At 47.1% G+C, this 16344-nt stretch overlaps 1 protein-coding gene across 2 annotated transcripts in view; it reads right to left on the bottom strand.

Annotated features, from left to right (window-relative positions):
- cdk10 (cyclin dependent kinase 10) overlaps positions 1 to 16344 on the bottom strand; it is a 41064-nt gene that overhangs the window by 22563 nt on the left and 2157 nt on the right. For both annotated transcript variants that reach the window (XM_072595969.1, XM_072595970.1), the window contains exon 2: positions 609 to 681. The gene's annotated coding sequence lies outside the window, so the exon portion shown is untranslated. The remainder of the gene's footprint in view (positions 1 to 608; positions 682 to 16344) is intronic.

The raw sequence follows: 16344 nt of genomic DNA, 5'->3' as shown, positions 1-16344 counted from the left end.
GTGGTATATCACTTGTATTCTAGCTCTCTTGAAATGAATGCTAACACTGCATTTACCTCCCTAACTGCCAACTGAATCGGCACATTAACCTTAAGAGAATCCTGAACTCGGACTTCCAAGTCTCTTTGTGCTTCAGATTTCTTAAACCTTTCTCCATTTAGAAAATAGTCTACTCCACTATTCTCCGTATGAATATGCATAACCTCAAACGTTCCCACATTATATTCCATCTGCCACTTCTTTGGCCACTCTCTGAGCCTGTCCAAGTCCATCTGAAGCCTCCTGCTTCTTCAACACTACCAGTCCATCCATCTAGCTTTGTATCAGCTTGGAGGGAAGGTTGGTTATAGTATCTTTCATGTGCATACTTTAATATAACTGTATCTATCCATCATAATAAATAACAGCCATTCAGCCCCTCAAGCGTGACTTGCCATTCAATGAGAGTGTGTCCAATTTGATTGTGGCTTTAATTTAAAATTTTGTAGCAAACAATTAACGAACCTGAAGATTTCAAGAGCTTTATCAATTTTGAATAGATAAAACATTTAATGAGAAACAAAAATGATCTCCTGACACAAATACAAAGAAAATTAAACTGGACTTACACACAATACCATAGGTTCCTTCACCAATGCGATTTAATTTTACAAATTCTTTCACACTTCTGCTTCTTCCCAGCTGCAAATAAAAATATAAACAATTAATTTCACACAGACTTTCTGTCCAGGGTGTTTGTATAATGGTTGCAAGTACCTTTTTCTATCTTAAAAGATCTCTCCAGCAGCGAGCAGACAAACTCTACTACTTGAAACAAGACTTATTCAGATATCTCAAATTGCTCGATTCCTCTAGAGTTTACTGACGCTCTACAGACTGGTCTTTTCAACACAAAAGATATCCATACACACAATGTCAAATAGACAGCACCCATTTTTATATTGAGGTACTCCACAAGAGTGAGACCAAGTTTGTTTATCAAGAATAATGAAGGAAAAAATGTGAACAATTTGTCACAAACTGGTCCTTTTTCTAAAAGCTGTTCCTTCTTCTCAAGGTTACCGAATCCTTGATCATAAAACAGCCCAGGCTCCGAATCGGCTGAACTAGTACAGAGATAAAAGGGTTTACTGAGAGACTTTTTGTTTGTATGTAAACAAATGAGTTTTCAGGCCAATTTTTTTAATGTTTTAGAAGTAACCTGTATAGACAAGGGGACTTGGCCAGCTCTCTAGCTGTGCAGTGCAATTCAGAACTTTAGTTCATTCAGTTCAGCAGTTCTATATGTGAAGAGAGGTTGCTGGAGTCAGTCCCAGTTGAGACTGGAACTTCTCTCTCTCCTTATGCCCTTCTCACTACAACCTGTAAGCCTCTGTTTCATTTTTACTGTGTTTAAGGAGTTTGTTTATTGGGACTGTTGTGTATTTTCGGAATAGCATAATTAAGTCTAGTTTGGATAGACCGAATTCTGCAGGTATTCTATATTTTGTTCTTTGCATTTTATTCTGTAATTTTGTGAATAATTTCTTATCTGTTTCAAAACCTGGTATTCAACCGAGCGAACTTCCTCTGAGTAATTTTCACTGCACGCTTAGCAAAACAAATAGCAAAGTTACGGTCTGGGCTGCCTGCTTAACAATGTTTTGAATGGTCTGGCCTTGTCCATAACAGATTGGGGGCTCTTTGCAGGATTTAAACAGAAAGTGGTAGGTACTAGTGTCTTTATTTCGGGTGTTAGTTTGTGTAGGCAGACAAAGCTTTGGATAGCAATGGCTCTTTCAGCCGCCAAGAGTTAGTAGACAAGCTGGTGTTGAAACTACCTCCTACTGTGAGGAGAGATGAGATAGTTACAGCAGTAGCTCAGCATTTAAATTCGCTGGAGAAACCATCAGAATCTGTAGGGATGGCAAAAATTCAATTGCAACTGAAACAGCTTGAGTTAGAGGTGAGAGATAAGGAAAGGGCAGCAGAAGTGAAACAGTTTGAGTTAGAATTAAAACAAAAGAAAAAGAACAAATGGATTTAGCAGAAGAGAAAGAAAAAGAGAGAGAAAGTTTGAACTTCAAAAACTGACACTTAAAAGGAAAGTCAGCATAAAGGCTGGAGATAAAGGCTGAGGGTAGGGTTTAGTGAGGAAGAAAGTGAGTATGAGCATACTCATGGTAGGTGAAAGCTTGATGAGAAACTGTTTAAGTACGTTCAAGCATTGCCTAAATTTGGTGAGAAGGATGTGGAAGTCTTTTCCATCTCATTGAAAAAGTGGCGAAACAGTGCAGTGGCCAGACCACGTGAGTTTTGTTGATCCAAAAGAAATTGTAGGTGGGGCTAGTGAGATCTTTGCATCACTATAAGGGGAGGTATCTGGGGAGTATGAGATGGTGGAAAAAGCCATCTTAAGTACATATGAGCTTGTACTAGAAGCCTATAGACAACATTTCAGGATTCTCAGGAGGGACCCTGGTCAAACCTATATTGAGTTTGAAAGGATCAAACAAAGTAATTTCAATGGATGGATAACAGCTTTACAAATAGAGCAAACCAATGATGCCCTTAGAGAGGTAGTTATTTTGGAAGAATTCAAAAATCCACTGACTGAAGCAGCACAAACTCATGTGGAAGAACAGAGAGTTAAAACAACAAGTTTAGCAGCTGAAGTGGCAGATGATTATGAGCTGGTTCTTAGAACTTGGTTTGGCTTCCAGAATCAATTTCAGTCCATGAGGGATAGAAAATGGGGCAAAAAGAAATTCTCATGTGGAAAGGGAAAGGTAGATCTCAGGGAAGATCATAAGGATAACTCACCACAGGGTAAAAAGGAAACCCTTGAGGGGAGGGACAAAGTTAAAAAGCTCCAGTGTTTTCATTGTAATAAAGTGGGCCACACATTTCAGTGTTGGTGGGCTAGGAGAAAAAGCCAGATGTAGGAAAACCGGACAAGCCCGGGAGTTTTGTTGGACTGGTAACAAAAAGGACAGAGAAAGTTAGAAAACTGCATCAGAATGCACAAACTGATCAGAGGTTAAGCCAGATCTGCTTAAAAATATATATAAATATATGCAAGGATAAAGTTTATTCACATAGGCTAGGAGTAAAGCGGTTATGATATTAAGGGACACAAGATCTGCTCAGTCTGTCATGCTGAAGGACGAGGAGATGTGTACTCCTGAAAGACTATGGCAAGAAAAGGTACTGGCAACAGGAATTCACAGTGAGACAAAAAGCACTCAATTATGTCAAGTGAGGCAAGAGTCCAGAGAAGAGTGGAGAACTTGTGGTAGGCATACTGGACAAACCCACAGCTCCAGGAATACAATTTGTCCTTGCAAATGATATCGCTGATTCACTGGTAGGCGTGCTGCCTCCTCTAGTTGAAAGGCCAGTGGAGATGCAAGCAACTGAAACACTGCAGGATATTTATCCAGGAACCTTCCCAGATTGTGTCTTAACGAGATCACAGAGGCATATGCTGAAGCAAGAGAGATCAAAAGGTGCAGATAAGGAAACTGAAATAGCCTTATCAAAGACTTTTTTTGATCAGATAAGTGGGACAAAGCAGGAATCAAATGTTAAAAATGCAACTATCTCTAGCTCTGCTAAGCTTATTGAGTTATAGGAGAAAGATGAGAACTTAAAGCAGTTGTATCAAAAGACATGTACATGAAAGGAGAGTGAATGCATTCCTGTGTTATTACTTAATAAATGATGTCTAAATGAGGAAATGGAGACCATCACACACTCAAGCAGATGAGAAACGGGCAGAGGTTCATCAGATTGTTTTGCCAGTAGGGTATAGAAAGGAGGTGCTGCAAGTGGCACATGAGCTACCACTTGGAGGCCATTGCAGACTGAGGAAAACACAGGCTAAAATACAAAGACATTTTTACTGGCCTGGACTTGACAAGGATGTAGCTGAATTGTGCCAGACGTGTCATACATGTCAGCTAATTGGAAAACCATAGGCAGTAATAAAACCTGCATCTTTAATACCTATTTCAGCTTTTGAAGAACCTTTCACAAGTCTTAATTGATTGTGTAGATCCCTTAACTCAAACAAAATGTGGGAATAAGTATTTATGAAAAATAATGGATGTACTGATTAGATTTCCTGAGGCAATCCCATTACGCAATAGCACACCTAAAATGGTTGAAGAAGAATTACTCAAATGTTTTACTAGACACGGACGACCGATAGAGATACAGTCAGAACAAGGATCAAACTTCACATCTAAACTATTCAAGATGGTTATGGATAACTTGGGAATAAAACAGTTCAAATCTACTGCGTACCATCCAGATTCACAGGCAGCGCTAGAAAGGTGGCATCAAACATTAAAGACCACGTTGTGGGCTTATGGTCGGGATTATCCAGATGATTGGGATAAAGAGTTCTGTTTGTGCTTTTTGCGATCAGACCAAATGAATAGACCAAAGTCAGTCCATTTGAATTAATTTGTGGGCATAACATAAGAGGACCGTTAAAATTGATTAAGGAGAAATCAATAAGTCAGAATTCAAAGACCACACATTTGGACTATGTGTCAAATTTTAGAGAACGATTAAATAGAGCTGGGGAGTTGGCTAGACAGCAGTTAAGTATCACAGGAAACAGATAAGAAATCAAAAATTCACAATTTGGCCTTTGAGATGAAAGGGTTTACTGAGAGGCTTTTTGTTTAGATTAGATTACTTACAGTGTGGAAACAGGTCCTTCAGCCCAACAAGTTCACACCGACCCTTTGAAGAGCAACCCACCCAGACCCATTCCCCTACATTTACCTCCTCACCTAATACTACAGGCAATTTAGCTTGGCCAATTCACCTAACCTGCACATTTTTGGACTGTGGGAGGAAACCGGAGCACCTGGAGGAAACCCACATAGACACGGGGAGAATGTGCAAACTCCACACAGAGAGTTGCCTGAGGCGGGAATTGAACCCGGATCTCTGGTGCTGTGAGGCAGCAGTGCTAACCACTGACCCACCGGAGTCTTCAGGCCAAAGGTTTTATGTTTTAGAAGTAACCTGTATAGTAAAGGGGGCTTGGCCAGCTGTCTAGCTGTGCAGCTCAATTCAGAAGTTTAGTTTGTTCAGTTCAGCATTTGTGTGTATGAAGAGAGGCTATGGAGTCAGTCCCAGTTGAGACTTGAACTTCTCTCTCTCCTTACAATTTTCTAACTTTAACCTATAAGCCACTGTTTCATTTTTACTCTGTGTTTAAGGAGTTTGTTTATTGGGTCTGTTGTGCATTTTTAGAACAAAATAATTAAGTCTAGTTTGGATAGACTGACTTCTGTGGGTATTCTATATCCTGTTCTTTGTGTTTCATTCTGTAATTTTGTAAATACATTTTTGTCTGTTTTAAAACCTGGTAGTCAACCTAGCTCACTTACTCTGAGTAATTTTCACTGCACGCTTACTGAAAAAAAATAGCAAAGTTACGGTCTGGGCTGTCTGCTGAAGAATGTTTTGAGTGGTATGGCCTTGTCCATAACATAGTTACAACTGCCATTTGTAGTAATACACAAGTGGTAAAATGGATACTGAATGTTATTAGACTAATGGTTTATGGATTAGGCAACTCTCCATTGGGTGAATGTCAGAAAGGGTACACAGAGAAAGGGTCAGAAAGTCTGGGTTTAAGTCCTACCACTTGTGCCAGAAATGTGCTACAACATCCCCAAACAGATTGATACAAAACACTTCTAAGGCTCTTGTAGTGCAGTGGTGGTCTCCCTACCTCTGGGCCAGGGGACCCACGTTCAAGTACCATCAGCTCCAGAGGTGTACATATCACACCACAGAACCTCTGCAGGCAACCTCTGCTGATTCTCCTGAGAATCCAGGTTGGAAGAAAGGACTTTAACATGGATCAGCACTGCTCAGATACCAGAGGTATCATCTTTGAAGATGTGAGAGTGCCCAAGAAGAATGTTCTCACTGGAGAGGTAACTGGCTTCAAAATTGTAATGGAACCATTTAACAAAACCAGACTCCTGGTTGCTGCTAGAGCAGTTGGTCTGGCTCAGAGAATCCTGACTGATTAATTGATTGACTTATTAATTGTCATATGTACCTAAGTACAGTTGAAAGCTTTGTTTACGAGCTATACAAACAGATCACCATAAGGACATACAGATCATAGAGTTAAAAAAAAACAACTTCAACAGAGACATATGGGTTACATCACACATGACGTATGCTAGGTAAAATCAACATTGGCAAGATCAGCATTATTTGAAGTTAGAGAGTTCATTCATCAGTCTAAATACAGCCAGGAAGAAGCTGCTCCTGAACCTGCTGGGGTGTGTGTGTGTGTGTGTGTGTTGTGTTGTGTTCAAGCTTTTGTATCTTCTGCTTGATGGATTGGTTGTAGGAGAGCATAACCATGGTGCAATGGGTCTTTGATGATGTTGGCAGCCTTTCCGTGGCAACAATCTGCAATTTGAGAAGGAGTGGGTACAATCTGAAGTGACAATATTTCAGTTGAATAAAGGGAAATATGGAGCTATGAGGGAGCAACTGGCCAAAGTTCAATGGTTCAATACCTTAACAGGGAAGACCGTGGAGGAACAATGGCGGATATTTCTGTGTATAATGCAGAAGATGCAGGATCAGTTCATTCCTAAAAGGAAGAAAGATCCCAGGAGGAGACATGGGCGGCCGTGGCTGACGAGGGAAGTAAAGAAACATATAAGGTTAAAAGAGAAAAAGTATAACTTAGCGAAGATAAGCGGGAAAACTAAGGACTGGGAAGCTTTTAAAGAACAACAGAGGATTAGTAAGAAGGAAATACGCAGAGAAAAAATGAGGTACGAAGGTAAACTGGCCAAGAATATAAAGGAGGATAGTAAAAGCTTTTTTAGGTATGTCCAAGGCAAAAAAATGGTTAGGACAAAAATTGGGCCCTTGAAGACAGAAGCAGGGGAATATATTACTGGGAACGAAGAAATGGCAGAGGAATTAAATGGGTACTTCAGATCTGTGTTCACTGGGGAAGACACAAGCAATCTCCCTGAGGTAACAGTGGCTGAAGGACCTGAACTTAAGGGAATTTCTATTTGCCAGGATTTGGTGTTGGAGAGACTGTTAGGTCTGAAGGTTGATAAGTCTCCGGGACCTGATGGCCTGCATCCCAGGGTACTGAAGGAGGTGGCTCGGGAAATCGTGGATGCGCTGGTGATTATTTTCCAGAGTTCAATAGAATCGGGGTCGGTTCCTGAGGATTGGAGGGCGGCTAATGTTGTGCCACTTTTTAAGAAGGGTGGGCGGGAGAAAGCAGGAAATTATAGACCAGTTAGTCTGACCTCAGTGGTGGGAAAGATGCTGGAGTCTATTATAAAGGATGAAATTACGGCACATCTGGATAATAGTAACAGGATAGGACAGAGTCAGCATGGATTTATGAAGGGGAAATCATGCTTGACTAATCTTCTGGAATTTTTTGAGGATGTAACTCGGAAGATGGACGAGGGAGATCCAGTGGATGTAGTGTACCTGGACTTTCAGAAAGCTTTTGATAAAGTCCCACACAAGAGGTTAGTGAGTAAAATTAGGGCGCACGGGATTGGGGGCAAAGTACTAGATTGGATAGAGAATTGGTTGGCTAATAGGAAACAAAGGGTAGTGATTAACGGCTCCATTTCGAAATGGCAGGCAGTGACCAGTGGGGTACCGCAGGGATCCGTGCTGGGACCGCAGCTTTTTACAATATATGTTAATGATATAGAAGATGGTATCAGCAATAACATTAGCAAATTTGCTGATGACACAAAGCTAGGTGGTAGGGTGAAATGTGATGAGGATGTTAGGGGATTACAGGGTGATCTGGACAAGTTAGGTGAGTGGGCAGATGCATGGCAGATGCAGTTTAATGTGGATAAATGTCTGGTTATCCACTTTGGTGGCAAGAACAGGAAGGCAGATTACTACCTCAATGGTATCAAATTAGGTAAAGGGGCTGTTCAGAGAGATCTGGGTGTTCTTGTCCACCAGTCAATGAAGGCAAGCATGCAGGTACAGCAGGTCGTGAAGAAGGCTAATAGCATGCTGGCCTTCATAACAAGAGGGATTGAGTATAGAAGCAAAGAGGTGCTTCTGCAGCTGTACAGGGCCCTGGTGAGACCACACCTGGAGTACTGTGTACAGTTCTGGTCTCCAAATTTGAGGAAAGACATTCTGGCTATTGAGGGAGTGCAGCGTAGGTTCACGAGGTCAATTCCTGAAATGGCAGGATTGCCTTACACGGAAAGACTGAAGCGATTGCGCTTGTATACCCTTGAGTTTAGAAGACTGAGAGGGGATTTGATTGAAACGTATAGGATTATGAAAGGACTGGACACTCTGGCAGGAGGGAACATATTTCCGTTGATGGGGGAGTGCCGAACCAGAGGACACAACTTAAAAATACGGGGTAGACCATTTAGGACAGAGATGAGGAGAAACTACTTCACCCAGAGAGTGGTGGCTGTGTGGAATGCTCTGCCCCAGAGGGCAGTGGAGGCCCAGTCTCTGGATTCATTTAAGAAAGAATTGGATAGAGCTCTTAAAGATAGTGGAGTCAAGGGGTATGGAGATAAGGCTGGAACAGGATACTGATTAGGAATGATCAGCCATGATCATATTGAATGGCGGTGCAGGCTCGAAGGGCAGAATGGCCTACTCCTGCATCTATTGTCTATTGTCTAACAAGCTGTGTAAATGGAGTCCATGGATAGTAGTTTGACTTCCATGACGGGCTAGTCTAAGCTCACAATCTTCTGTGGTTTCTTACAACCCTGGGCAGAGTAGTTGATATACCAAGTCGCTATGCACCCGGACAATATGATTTCAATGGTGCATCTGTAAAGTTGATGAGGGTCATTACGGACGTGCGAAATTTCCTGAGCCGCCTGAGGAGATATTGGTGTGCCTTCTTGACTGATGCTTCCATGTGGGAAGTCCAGGACAGGTTGTCAGTTATCATCACTGCAAGTATCTTGATGCTCTACACCCTCTCAACCTCCGCTCCTTTGATATATATGGGGGCATCTTCTCCTTCTTTCCTTCTCAAGTCAATGATCAGTCCTTTAGTTTTGCCAACAATGACAGAGAGGTTGTTCTCATTGTACCATGTCACCAAGCCCTCTATCTCCTTTCTATATTCTGCCTTGTCGTTGATAGATATCCATCCTACCATACTGGTGTCACAGACTCAGAGATGTACAGCATGGAAACAGACCCTTCGATCCAACCCATCCACGCTGACTAAATATCCCAATCCAATCTAGTTCTACCTGCCAGCACCCAGCCCATAACCCTCCAAACCCTTCCTATTCATATACCCATCCAAATGTCTCTTATATATTGCAATTGTACCCGCCTCCACCACTTCCTCTGGCAGCTCATTCCATACACATGCCACCCTCTGTGTGAAAAAGTTGCCCTTTAGGTCTCTTTTATATTTTTCACCTCTCACCCTAAACCTATGCCCTCCAGTTCTGGACTCCCCAACCCCAGGGAAAAGACTTTGTCTATTTATCCTATCCATGCCCCTCATGATTTTGTAAACTTCTATACGGTCACCCCTCAACCTCCGATGCTGCAGGGAAAACAGCCGCAGCCTCTCCCCATAGCTCAAATCCTCCAACCCTGTCAACATCCTTGTAAATCATATCTGCACCCTTTCAAGTTTCACAACATTTTTCTGATAGGAAGATCAGAATTGCATGCAATATTCCAACAGTGGCCTAACCAATGTCCTGTACAGCCGCAACATGACCTCCCAACTCCTGTACTCAATACTCTGACCAATAAAAGAAAGCATACCAAACACCTTCCTCACTATCCTATCTACCTGCCAAATCCACTTTCAAGGAGCTATGAACCTGCACTCCAAGGTCTCTTTGTTCAGCAAGATTCCCCAGGATCTTACCGTTAAGTGTATAAGTCCTGCTAAGATTTGCTTTCCCAAAATGTAGCACCTCGCATTTATCTGAATAGAACTCCATCTGCCACTTCTCAGCCCATTGACCCATCTGGTCAAGATCCTGTTGTAATCTGAGGTAACCTTCTTTGTTGTCCACTACACCTCCAATTTTGGTGTCATCTCCAAACTTACTAGCTGTACCTCCTATGTTCACATCCAAATCATTTATATAAATGACAAAGTAGAGGGCCCAGCACTGATTCTTGTGGCACTCCACTGGTCACAGGCCTCCAGTCTGAAAAACAACCCTCCACCACCACCCTCTGTCTTCTACTTTTGAGCCAGTTCTGTATCCAAATGGCTAGTTGTCCCTGTATTCCGTGAGAACTAACCTTGCTAATCAGTCTCTTATGGGGAACCTTGTCGAATGCCTTACTGAAGTCCCCCTAGATCACATCTACCGCTCTGCCCTCATCAATCCTCTTTGTTACTTCTTCAAAAGACTCAATCAAGTGCGTGTGACATGATTTCCCACGCACAAAGCCATGATGACAATCCCGAATCAGTCCTTGCCTCTCCAAATGCATGTACATCCTGTCCCTCAGGATTCCCTCCAACAACTTGCCTACCACTGACGTTAGGCTCACTGGTCTATAGTTCCCTGGCTTGTCATTACCACTTTTCTTAAACAGTGGCACCACATTTGCCAACCTCCAATCTTCTGACACCTCACCTGTGACTATCGATGATACAAATATCTCAGCAAGAGGCCCAGCAATCACTTCCCTAGCTTCCCACAGAGTTCTAGGGTACACATGATCAGGCCCTGGGGATTTATCCACCTTTATGTGTTTCAAGACATCCAGCACTTCCTCCTCTGTAACAGGGACATTTTGCAAGGTGTTACCATCTATTTCTCTACATTCTATATCTTCCGTATCCTTTTCCACATACTGATGCACAATACTCTGCAGCTCCACACAAAGGCCGCCTTGCTGGTCTTTGAAGGGCCCTATTCTCTCCCTAGTTACCCTTTTGTCCTTAATGTATTTGGAAAAACCCTTTGGATTCTCCTTAATTCTATTTGCCAAAGCTATCTCATGTCCCCTTTTTGCCCTCCTGATTTCCCTCTGAAGTATATTCCTACTGCCTTTATATTCTTCCAAGGATTCACTTGATCTATCCTGTCTATACCTGACATATGCTTCCTTCTTTTTCTTAACCAAACCCTCAATTTCTTTAGTCATCCAGCATTCCCTATACCTACCAGCATTTCCTTTCACCCTAACAGGAATATACATTCTCTGGATTCTCGCTATCTCATTTCTGAAGGCTTCCCATTTTCCAGTCGTCCCTTTACCTGCGAACACCTGCCCCCAATTAGCTTTTGAAAGTTCTTGCCTAATACTGTCAAAATGAGCTTTTCTCCAATTTCAAGCTTCAACTTTTAGATCTGGTCTATCCTTTTCCATCACTATTTTAAATCTAATGGAATTATGGTCACTGGCCCCAAAGTGCTCCCCCACTGACACCTCAGTCACCTGCCCTGCCTTAGTTCCCAAGAGTAGATCAGGTTTTGCACCTTCTCTAGTACGTACATCCACATACTGAATCATTGTCAGGTAAGTTGTAGGTGGCGTTCATATGGAATTTGGCAACACAGTCATAGGTGTACAGGGAGTACATACAGTAGGGGGCTGAAGACACATCCTTGGGGGGGGGGGCTCCAGTGTTGAGTGTTGTCGTGGACCAAGGTCTCAGAGAATTGAGATCAATCTGGAGAGGATAATGATGTTGGAAGTAGAGCTGTGGTTGATAAGCAGGAGTCCGACAAAACTGTTCTTGTTGTCCAAATGTTCCAGGCATGAGGGCAGGGTTAGAGATATGGCATCCACTGTGGACCCGTTACGCCGGTCGGTATATTGTAGGGGACTGAGGCAGGCTGGGAGACTGGAGTTGACGTGGGCCATGACCAGCCTCTCAAAGCACTTCATGATTATGGAGGTCAGAACTACAGGGCAGTAGTCGTTAAGGAAAGTTGCATGTACTTTCTTAGGTACTGGGTGACGGTGGTGGATTTGAAACAGGTGGGGATTTCAGCTTGCAGGACGGAGAGGTTGAAGATGTTGGTGAATACTTCCACCAGTTGGTCTGCACAGGATCTAAGTGCTTGGTTGCTGACCCTATCTTTCCTTCCAAGCAACGGGGAGCGGAGTTTATTTTTCTTAAGAATAGTACCTCTTTTTATATAGAGTCATAGAGATGTACAGTATGGAAACAGACCCTTCAGTCCAACCCGTCCATGCCAACCAGGTATCCCAACCCAATCTCATCCCACCTGCCAGCACCTGGCCCATATCCCTCCAAACCCTTCCTATTCATATTACCAACCAGATGCCTCTTAAATGATGCAATTGTACCAGCCTCCACCACACCCTCTGGCAGCTCATTCCATACACGTACCACCCTCTGCATGAAAAGGTTGCCCCTTAGGTCTCTTTTATATCTTTCCCCTCTCACCCTAAACCTATGCCCTCTAGTTCTGAATTCCCCCACCCTAGGAAAAAGACTTTGTCTATTTATCCAATCCAAACCACTCATAAATTTTGTAAACCTCTATAAGGTCACCCCTCAGCCTCCGATGCTCCAGCCTGTTCAGCGTCTCCCTATAGCTCAAATCCTCCAACCCTGGCAACATCCTTTAAATCTTTTCTGAACCCTTTCAGATTTCACAATGTCCTTCCGAAAGGAAGGAGACCAGAATTGCACGCAATATTCTAACAGTGGTCTAACCAATTTCCTGGACAGCCGCAACATGACCTCCCAACTCCTGTACTCAATACTCTGACCAATAAAGGAAAGCATACCAAACACCTTCTTCACTATCGTATCTACCGCAACTCTACTTTCAAGGAGCTATGAACCTGCACTCCAAGGTCTCTTTGTTCAGCAACACTCCCTACGACCTTACCATTAAGTGTATAAGTCCTGCTAAGATTTGCTTTCCCAAAATTCAGCACCTCTTGTTTATCTGAATTAAACTCCATCTGCCACTTCTCAGCCCATTGGCCCATTTTGTCAAGATTCTGTTGTAATCTGAGGTAACCCTCGTTGCTGTCCACTACACCTCCAATTTTGGTGTCATCTGCAAACTTACTAACTGTACCTCTCATGTTCGCATGTAAATGACAAAAAGTAGAGGGCCCAGCACCAATCCTTGTGGCATTCCACTGGTCACAGACCTCCAGTCTGAAAAACAACCCTCCACCACCACCTTTGAGCCAGTTCTGTATCCAATTTGATTAGATTAGATTACTTACAGTGTGGAAACAGGCCATTCGGCCCAACAAGTCCACACCAACCCACCGAAGCACAACCCACCCAGACCCATTCCCCTACATTTACCACTTCACCTAACACTACGGGCAATTTAGCATGGCCAATTCACCTAACCCACACATTTTGGGACTGTGGGAGGAAACCAGAGCACCTGGAGGAAACCCACACAGACACGGGGAGAATGTGCAAACTCCACAGTCAGTCGCCTTAGGCGGGAATTGAACCCAGGTCTCTGGCGCTGTGAGGCAGCAGTGCTAACCACTGTGCCACCGTGCCGTCCATATCTACGAACTTTTTCTGAAAATACCTCAATGTTTTACAATGACCGAGCACTTAAGAGATATTGGAACCAAGTGAAGTTTAGCAGTGAACTGCAATCAAACAAAACAACATGAACAAGTGAATAGCTAAAAACAAGGAAGCACTACAGGAGAAAAAAATTAAAATATCTACACACAAGCCAGGTTCCTGCATATACAAAGGAACCTTGATTATGCGGCATTCGATTATCCGAATTTTGGATTATCTGGACAAGATCGCAAGGTCCCGATGCTTGGCTAAACTGTGATATCCAGATTCTAGATTAGTGGTGCTGGAAGAGCACAGCAGTTCAGGCAGCATCCAAGTAGCTTCAAAATCGACGTTTCGGGCAAAAGCCCTTCATCAGGAATAAAGGCAGTGAGCCTGAAGCGTGGAGAGATAAGCTAGAGGAGGGTGGGGGTGGGGAGAAAGTAGCATAGAGTACAATGGGTGAGTGGGGGAGGGGATGAAGGTGATAAGTCAGGGAGGAGAAGGTGGAGTGGATAGGTGGAAAAGGAGATAGGCAGGTAGGACAAGTCATGGGGACAGTTACTGAGCTGGAAGTTTAGAACCAGGGTGAGGTGGGGGAAGGGGAAATGAGGAAACTGTTGAAGTCCACATTGATGCCCTGGGGTTGAAGTATTCCGAAGCGGAAGATGAGGCGTTCTTCCTCCAGGCGTCTGGTGGCGAGGGGAGCGGCGGTGAAGGAGGCCCAGGACATCCATGTCCTCGGCAGAGTGGGAGGGGGAGTTGAAATGTTGGGCCACGGGGCGGTGTGGTTGTCTCGGAGATGTTCCCTAAAGCGCTCTGCTAGGAGGCACCCAGTCTCCCCAATGTAGAGGAGACCGCATCGGGAGCAACGGATACAATAAATGATATTAGTGGATGTGCAAGTAAAACTTTGATGGATGTGGAAGGCTCCTTTAGGGCCTTGGATAGAGGTGAGGGCGCAGGTTTTACAGTTCCTGCAGTGGCAGGGGAAAGTGCCAGGATTGGAGGGTGGGTTGTTTGGGGGCGTGGACCTGACCAGGTAGTTGTGGAGGGAACGGTCTTGGCGGAAGGCGGAAAGGGGTGGGGAGGGAAATATATCCCTGGGGTCTGTTTGGAGGTGGCGGAAATGTTGGCGGATGATTGTTTTTTGCGAAGGTTGGTAGGGTGGAAGGTGGGAGGGGGAGGGAGGGGGGGGAGGGAGGGGGGGGAGGGAGGGGGGGGGAGGGAGGGGGGGGAGGGGGGGGGGAGGGAGGGGGGAGGGAGGGGGGGGGAGGGAGGGGAGGAGGGAGGGGAGGGAGGGGAGGGAGGGAGGGGAGGGGGGGAGGGAGGGGAGGGGGGGGAGGGAGGGGAGGGAGGGGAGGGAGGGGAGGGAGGGGAGGGAGGGAGGGAGCGAGGGGAGGGGAGGGGAGGGGAGGGAGGGAGGGGAGGGGGAGGAGGGAGGGAGGGGAGGGGGAGGAGGGAGGGAGGGGAGGGGGAGGAGGGAGGGAGGGGAGGGGGAGGAGGGAGGGAGGGGAGGGGGAGGAGGGAGGGGAGGGGGAGGAGGGAGGGGAGGGGGAGGAGGGAGGGGAGGGGAGGAGGGAGGGAGGGGAGGAGGGGGGGGGGAGGGGAGGAGGGGGGGGAGGGGAGGGGGAGGAGGGAGGGAGGGGGGGGAGGAGGGAGGGAGGGGAGTGGAGGGGAGGAGAGGGAGGGAGGGGAGTGGAGGGGAGGAGAGGGGGAGGAGGGAGGGAGGGAGGAGGGAGGAGGGGGGAGGGGGAGGGAGGGAGGGGAGGGAGGGGAGGGGAGGGAGGGGGGAGGGGGGAGGGGGAGGAGGGGAGGGGAGGGGGAGGAGGGAGGGAGGGGGAGGGGAGGGAGGAGGAGGGAGGGGAGGGGGAGGAGGGAGGGAGGGGAGGGGGAGGGGAGGAGGAGGGAGGGAGGGGAGGGGGAGGGGGAGGAGGGAGGGGAGGGGGAGGAGGGGAGGGGGGAGGGAGGGGAGGGGAGGGGGAGGAGGGGAGGGGAGGGGGAGGGAGGGGAGGGGGAGGTGGGGTGGGGAGGGGGGGAGGGGAGGAGGGGGAGGGGAGGGGGTGGAGGGGAGGGGGAGGAGGGGAGGGGGAGGAGGGGAGGGGGAGGGGGTGGGGGGGAGGGGAGGGGGAGGAGGGGAGGGGTGGGAGGAGGGGGAGGGTGGGGAGGGGGAGGGGGGAGGTGGGGAGGGAGGTGGGGAGGGAGGGGGTGGTGGGAGGGGTGGAGGGTGGGGGAGGAGGGGAGGGGGTGGGAGGGGAGGGGGGTGGGAGGGGAGGGGGTGGAGGGGTGGGGAGGGGGTGGTGGGGTGGGTGGGGGTGGGGTGGGGGTGGGGGTGGAGGGGTGGGGTGGGGTGGGGGTGGGAGGTGGGTGGTGGTGGGGGTGGGTGGGTGGGTGGGTGGGGGTGGGTGGGGGGTGGGGGTGGGTGGGGAGGTGGTGGGGTGGGGGGTGGGGGGTGGGGTGGGGTGGTGGAGGGGTGGGGTGGTGGGGTGGGGGAGGGGTGGGGTGGGGGGAGGGAGGGGAGGGAGGGGGAGGGGGAGGGGTGGGGGGAGGGGGGGAGGGTGGGGGTGGGTGGGGTGGGGGGTGGGGAGGGTGGGTGGGGTGGGGTGTGGGTGGGGTGGGGAGGGTGGTGGGGGTGGTGGGGTGGGGTGGGGTGGGGTGGGTGGTGGGGTGGTGGGGTGGGGTGGAGGGGGGGTGGAGGGGTGGGGGGGGTGGGGTGGTGGGAGGGGAGGGGTGGGTGGGGGTGGGGGAGGTGGAGGGTGGGGTGGGGGAGGGTGGGGGGTGGGGGTGGGTGGGGAGGTGGGGGAGGAGGGAGG

This window comes from Chiloscyllium punctatum, chromosome 26, assembly GCF_047496795.1.
Source record: "Chiloscyllium punctatum isolate Juve2018m chromosome 26, sChiPun1.3, whole genome shotgun sequence".
Lineage (NCBI taxonomy): Eukaryota > Metazoa > Chordata > Chondrichthyes > Orectolobiformes > Hemiscylliidae > Chiloscyllium > Chiloscyllium punctatum.
Note: the sequence above shows the minus strand (reverse complement) of the source record. Positions and strands in the feature narration are given on the sequence as shown.